Source organism: Arachis hypogaea, chromosome 14 (genome assembly GCF_003086295.3).
Source record: "Arachis hypogaea cultivar Tifrunner chromosome 14, arahy.Tifrunner.gnm2.J5K5, whole genome shotgun sequence".
NCBI classification, from domain to species: domain Eukaryota; kingdom Viridiplantae; phylum Streptophyta; class Magnoliopsida; order Fabales; family Fabaceae; genus Arachis; species Arachis hypogaea.
Window position 1 is genome coordinate 124,467,991 of NC_092049.1, and position 6,706 is coordinate 124,474,696.

The following is a 6,706-nucleotide window of genomic DNA, read 5'->3' on the forward strand; positions in this document are numbered from 1 at the left end:
ATATTTAAATTATACAACTTAACAGTTATAAAATGATACAAATTTTATATGATTTAATTTAAATAATTGAGATTTCAGAATTTAATACTTTGATTTTATAAACAAAGAAAATAAATTATATCATCTCTAATTTTAAATTAAAATACTTATTATAAGTTAATTAGCAAATTTATAATTAACTAGTATTTTAAAATAATTTTGAGGGATTAAATTAAATTTTTAATTAATACTCTGTACCTCTAATTTTATTAAAATTATCTAAACTACCTTATCCTAACCCTAATTTATCACCGCCACCCCCTAACCCCTTACGCCTCAGCCTTCAGCAAAAACAAAAGAAAAGAAAAGGAGAAAGGGAAAAAAACGGAGAGGGGGAAGAAAGGAGAAAAGGGGGAAACAGAAATAGAGAAGAGGGAGAACGAAGGGGAAAAGAGAACCGAGGATGGAGAGGGAGGAGAAGAGGTCGCCGCTGTCCAGCTCGCACCACCATCGTCACACACTACTGCTGCCTCGTCGCCACCGCCGCACCTTGTCGTCGTAATTAGAGCCGCCACCCGCCGTCTGTTGAAAGCATTCGCGTCGCCGCCAAAACCCTTGCCGTCGTCGTTGCCATGGGACGAAGGAGAGAGGAAAAGATGCGATGTACATAGCAGCTCACTGCCGTGCTTCATCTCAGCCGCTGCCATGGACGTCGGTGAGTTGCACGATGTCATCGGAGTTTGATGAGGAAGATTCGTAGATTGGGTTTTCCAAAATCAAGGTTTGGAATTTGGTGAAGGTTGGTTCAGTGGTTGGATTCCTGGAGTTGCTGTTCTGCCACCGCCGTTGCTGTAGCCGTGCTTCTATTGCCGGAAAACGGCGCCGTTGTCGCCAGAGAACCACCGTTGAAGCCGCTATTGTTCTGCTGCCGCTGAAACCCTTGTCTTCTTGGTTGGTCGTTTAGATGGTATGCAGCAATTGGTTAAGGTCTTTGGGTTGTTCAAGCTGGAACCTTTGCCAAATTAGTGAGAATAAACAACACTAGGAGGAGTTTGCAAGTTGTCCCTAGTATTTCTTATTCGCCTACTCACCAATTCAAGACATTCACAGTGATGATGGTGGATACGGGTTTCGTGTCAAGAAGTGCTGATTCACAGTGATGATGCCAGAGAAAGATGATGATGGCCGGTTTGCAAGAGGAGGATGGAAGGCTTAGCTTTGGGTATTCAAGCTTCAAAGAGGAAGAAAGTATCGATGGAGGATTTTCACGATATTAAAACATTGAAAATTGGTGGTCATTCAGTATGCTTACTTGGAATATTTGATGGTCATGGTGGTTCTCGTGCTGCAGAGTATTTGAAAGAGCATCTCTTTGATAATCTCATGAAGCATCCAAAATTTTTACTGATGCCAAATTGGCTATAAGTGAAACGTACCAAGGTACTAATTCGCAATTTTTGTATTCTGAAAAAGACATTTTCTGGGATGATGGCTCTACTGCTTGAACCGCTGTTTTGATTGATAACCATCTCTATGTTGCTAATGTTAGAGATTATAGGACTATAATATCGAAGGCTGCTCTCTGTGAGGATCATGGGCCAAATAGAAGGGATGAACGAAAGAGGAATTAATGCGTTTAAACTAAATTGAGGTAGGGGCGTTTTCATTAAACTCATTTTTATTCTTAAGAGTTGTTATAAATTGATATTTAAGCAAATAAATATTTTTAGTGATTATGGAGTCTTATGAATTGAATTGAATTGCCTTGAATGAATGTGATTGCTTACTTGACTGTGGCTATTTCTGAATATTGAGTTGGTATTGAGATAGTGAGTGGAAGATTAATTTGAAAATCTGATTTGAATGTTTATCAAGTATAATTTGAGAATTGGAAAATGATTTGATGTTAGAGTTAATTTGGGTTTGGAAAACGGCTTGAGATTTGTGAATGACTTGGATTTGAAACCATTGAAAAGGGTCTGAGTAAATGTTGGTTGGCTTTGTTGGAAATGAATTGAAATCTGGAAAGGATTATAACATTAGAAATAAGTTTGATTTGTTGAAAAATGAGTTTAAATTGAAAATGGTCTGAGATATTGAAATTGGTCTGATTTTGAAATTGAATTGAAAGGAGTTTGAGAAATGGTTTTGTTGGGACCCGAAAAGGGTGGCTGAATCCGAGTTTTAGAGGAGATGCTGCCGAAATTTTATAAAATTAGAAGTTTTATTTGAAGTAGTTATTTTAAAAAGGTTTAATTTTAAGCATTATCATGTGGTTTAAGATTACTTTATTTATCAAAGAAAGAATTTTGTTTGGGATTGAGATTGTTGATTAACGGAAAGAAGGGTGATGATGATTGATTTGAAATATGATTTTTGAATGAATTTGGAAATGGGATATGGATTGACGAATGATGATGATATTGAGAATGGCTTAGATATTGATGAATGATGAATGAATTATTTATATGGCTTATGAATTTGAAATATCTGAGATACGAGGTTCCCTGGATTAAGTGCCGTGGCTTGCCACCATGTGTACCAAGTTGAAAACTCGATACTCTGTTGACCCTACGACGTAAGTGTGACCGGGCACTATATAAATTCCTGGGAATGTTACCCCCATTGAGCTAAGGACAATTCAGACTCTTGGGGATGCACGTCGGGGGACAGTCTAAGGACAATTCAGACTTGTCGGGTTGGCTGGATAACCGACAGATGAGCCTCATCAGCCATAGGACAGGCATGCATCATATGCATTTGTATGCTTTGCTTGGGTTTGAACTTGTTTTGGTTTGCCTAATTGCTAAACTGTTCTTAACTGCTACTTGAACTATTTGCTGTAACTGTTACCTACTTGTGCTTTCCTTGTCTGTCTTGCCTGTGTTTGTCCTGGCGTGCTACATTTGAGAATGAACTTTGGTGCTGAATTAATGACTGTGTTGTTTGATTGCGTGGTTGGTTTCTGATTGAGTTTTTCTTATAAGAAAGGAAAGGTTTCGGATTTCTGAAGGATTAAACATTGTTTCTTTGAAAAAGTTTTGAACAATTTTCTATTGGTTTTAAAAGATTCATAAGGCAATGATAATCGCTAAACCCTAAACCCTAACTCTTATTAAATATCTTCTTATGACAACTTTGAAACTCCGTGGTGAGACCGTGTGGTTAGGTTCTCACCCCCTACAGCTTTACCTTTTCAGGAATCGGATGAAGAAGCATTAAGAAGAGTTATACTGCGTTTAGTTTATATGCTGTTGTATTAATTAGATTATTTTATTCCCTCGTCTTTGTTATTACAAGTTTGTAAGAGGGATAGGAATTGTATGTCTTATATGTATAATATATTGAATTATTATGTAAGGAGTCTTGTATATGAATCTATGCTTGTTTGTATTTTTCTTAAGATAAAGTATTTATTTCTTGTTTTTCAAAGAAATCAGCGATACAGTGTCGAGTCATAGGCTTCTATTTTAATATTTAGTATGTAAAGTAGTCGTAATACTTCTTGCTATCAGAGTAGCGCTGCCGGAAGTGTGACTTCTGATAGTGAGGGTGTTACATTATGGTATCAGAGCAGTTCGTTCCTGTTAGAGCCTTGGGAATGAACTGACTATGCTTCATTGCATACTCTGAGTGTCTGTCATGTTATAGGTCTTGTCCGAATGACGAGAATTAGAGCTTTATGCACATGACTGTCTTTTGATTAACGCTGTTAGCTTACCATTGCATATCTGTTGATGTTAAGTCTGGCCAGCTTAATGTTGATGGTTTATGTGTACGGTAAAGTTAATGAGTTATCATGGACAAAGTAGAATTAATAAGCGATGCGGTTCACGGGTTCTGGGAGCGTTAGAAATTAATTTTTGAAGTTAGTTCTGTTTTGACGTATAATATTGTTCGTGTCGTGTAGCTTAGCACACCGTTTTCTCTTTTATTGGTTATGTTGGAATTCCTTGTTTTAGATTTTTTCTTTTAGGATATGATTTGACTCTGTTCCTAACGATACTTATTCGTTCCTATATATATTTCTGCTTTATTATAATCCTGATTATTCACTTGAAATCATTTGGAACCTTTATCCTTGATGTTGTTCATATTTCTCTCTACGAATCATGAGTTTTTCTTTTGAGTTGGTTTTGAACTTGTTTCGCATGACAATGGTCCTTAATTCTTTGAAAAACGTTAGATGTTATTCCTTGATTAGTTTACACCGAAGATAGGTGCTTTAATCATGCCACATGATGCGCGTGTTGCTTATTCTTCGATTTATCATCTTTTTTCGCTCCTTGTTTCAATTCTTTTTGGAACCAGATTTGGTTATCCATCATTGTCATTATTTATGTATTTTTTTATAAATTATGTGCCCTTTTATTCGATCTTAAATCTGTTCTAGCGTAACACATAATTCTTAATACTTGAGTGATTCGAAACCGTGAGAGTTACGATTCGGAGCAAGCTAATTGTGTGATTTGGTTCTTCTACTTCGCCTTCTACAACTTATACGTATGTTGCCCAGGTTACAATTTTCGATCCTGTTTTCCTCTAAATGAATAAAGTACTCTCTTTGGTAAAAATTTCGAGTTTGTCTTGGTATGAGATAACAATTCTAGTAATATTCTTTCGAAGTTTTGTTTTGGAATCTTTGTTGAGAAGAGTTTTGATCTTTTTATTTTATCTGATCTTGTCTGTAACCATTCTTTGAATTCTGGATATGACTATCTCTGATCTTACATGTACTTTCCTACAAGAAATAAATAAATCCTTCATGTAGCTAAAAACATACTTGTTTTTAAAGGTACTATCTATACCCTTATTCACCATATAGGAACACTTTACATTAGATTTCTTTTTTTGAACATAATTTGATTCTCCTCCAATATTTACTCAAATTTTTATACATGTCTTTACTTGATTATGTACTCAAGATTCTTGATAAGAGATTTTTGCTTCTATTCAAGTTAATCTCTATTTGACAAACTTCATATAATTTATTTTAAATTGGATTGTTTTGACGCAATACCTTATTAAAACTTCTAATAACTATTTTGGGAAAGTGAATTCATTCCTTCATAGGGTTACAACTTGATTTTCCCTTTCGGTACGTCTTCTTGTTTTTGTACATCCTTGCTTACTTATAATTTCAAACGTTTCTCCAAGTTCTTGTGAAACACCATTTTGGTTGCTTATTCTTCTTTATCAAAATTTGTATTCCTTTGAGTAAACTTCAAACTTATTTTGGTGCAACATACCACTTTTTATAATCTCGTTCTAAGGTTTTTATTTTGGATTCCATTGAAGAAGTTTCAATTCAGTTCTTTTTTTTTTTTTTTTTGCTGGATTCTATCCGTAGCCTTATTTTAAATTTCAATAAAATCATTTTGAAACTTAGCATATGTTCACTGATATGAAGCTTTAAAACTTTCCTATGCAATCAAAACCTATTTGTTTGTAATGTACCAAGTATTCTTTTATTCACTAATTTACCTCGGACTTTCCCTTCTGAATAGAATTTAGTTCTACCTCTAAGATTGATGTAAATTTTTATACATATTCTTGTTTGATTATGATCTTTTAAGATTTTTCAACATTCTTAGCTCAATTAATTTTCATTATTTCAAGTTTTGCACAAGTCGAATTTAACTTGAATTTGTTTTAACATAACTCAATATTTACGCTTCTGTTACCTCTCTTGAAGGATATCTATTTCATATCTTTTCTTTTTAGAATGAGAAAATCATACTTTCTTAGATTTTCCCATGCTTTTGAGTTTTGCAAATGATGTCGTTAGTTCAGTTATTCCTCGCTTGTGAACTTAGTGTTCCTCTGTTCTGGCTTAAACTTATTTCAATTTAAATCATCACTACTTTTCTTATTTCTTATGGAGTTCCTGGATTCAAATTTCCTATTTAGATGCAAAAAAATGATTCTTTCCAGAACATTTTCTCGTTCCTGTAAATTGTTACTTAGTTGCAATTTTACGCATCCTCCTGAATTTATACGAATTTTATCCTCGTCACTTATTCATCTTTTCCTTAGATTTGTAACTCCTTAAATATACTGACGCATATCTCAATGTCACACGTGGTCCCTAGAAAACAAAAAATCGAAGCGTTAGTGTTTCAGGGAATGACTAGTAAATGAGGTGAACTTTGGCAAGTTTCAAAATGCCATAGGTTATGACGTTTAAATTTCGGGAAAAGAGTATTGTTGAGAAGATATTCAAGTTTTCGGTAGCTCAATTCGTATAAGATGACAACTCGCAACAAGTTAGCTAAGTGACCAGAGCAACGTGAGATAGATAAGCGTAAGGTGAAACTTATAACACGGTAGTTCTTTAGGACACGGTTCGTGAATGTGAAAGGTGAAGCTTGTAAGTATGTGATATCAAAGGGAGTTGTGATAGTGAGCTATGTTAAAACCCTTAAGGTTGACACCATGTAACCCCTTTTCTTTTGAGCCTATCTTGTAACTTCTGCTTTACACCATGCTTTTCCTTTATTTCTAAGTCTTATGGTTTATTTGCTATTTGAAAATTTATATATACCAAATTTTTTTTTCTTTTTTCCTAAAGTATTCAAAAGAAAGGTATTAAAACCATGTAATATTTCCTGTAATATGCTAAATTTTCTTACTTATTTAAAAAGCATTTAGACAGTAGAGTATTGATTCTTTGTATTACCTTGTGTATTCTTTTAATTTTCGAGGACGAAAATTTTTATAAGGTGGA

General features: G+C 34.5%; 1 long non-coding RNA gene across 1 annotated transcript; it reads left to right on the plus strand.

Annotated features, from left to right (window-relative positions):
- Window positions 1–1,237: 1,237 nt before the first annotated feature.
- LOC112740591 (uncharacterized) lies at window positions 1,238–3,261 on the plus strand. Its single transcript, XR_003171240.3, has 3 exons — window positions 1,238–1,419; window positions 1,529–1,630; window positions 3,180–3,261. It is a non-coding gene; the product is annotated as an uncharacterized lncRNA (long non-coding RNA).
- The last annotated feature ends 3,445 nt before the right edge of the window (window positions 3,262–6,706 follow it).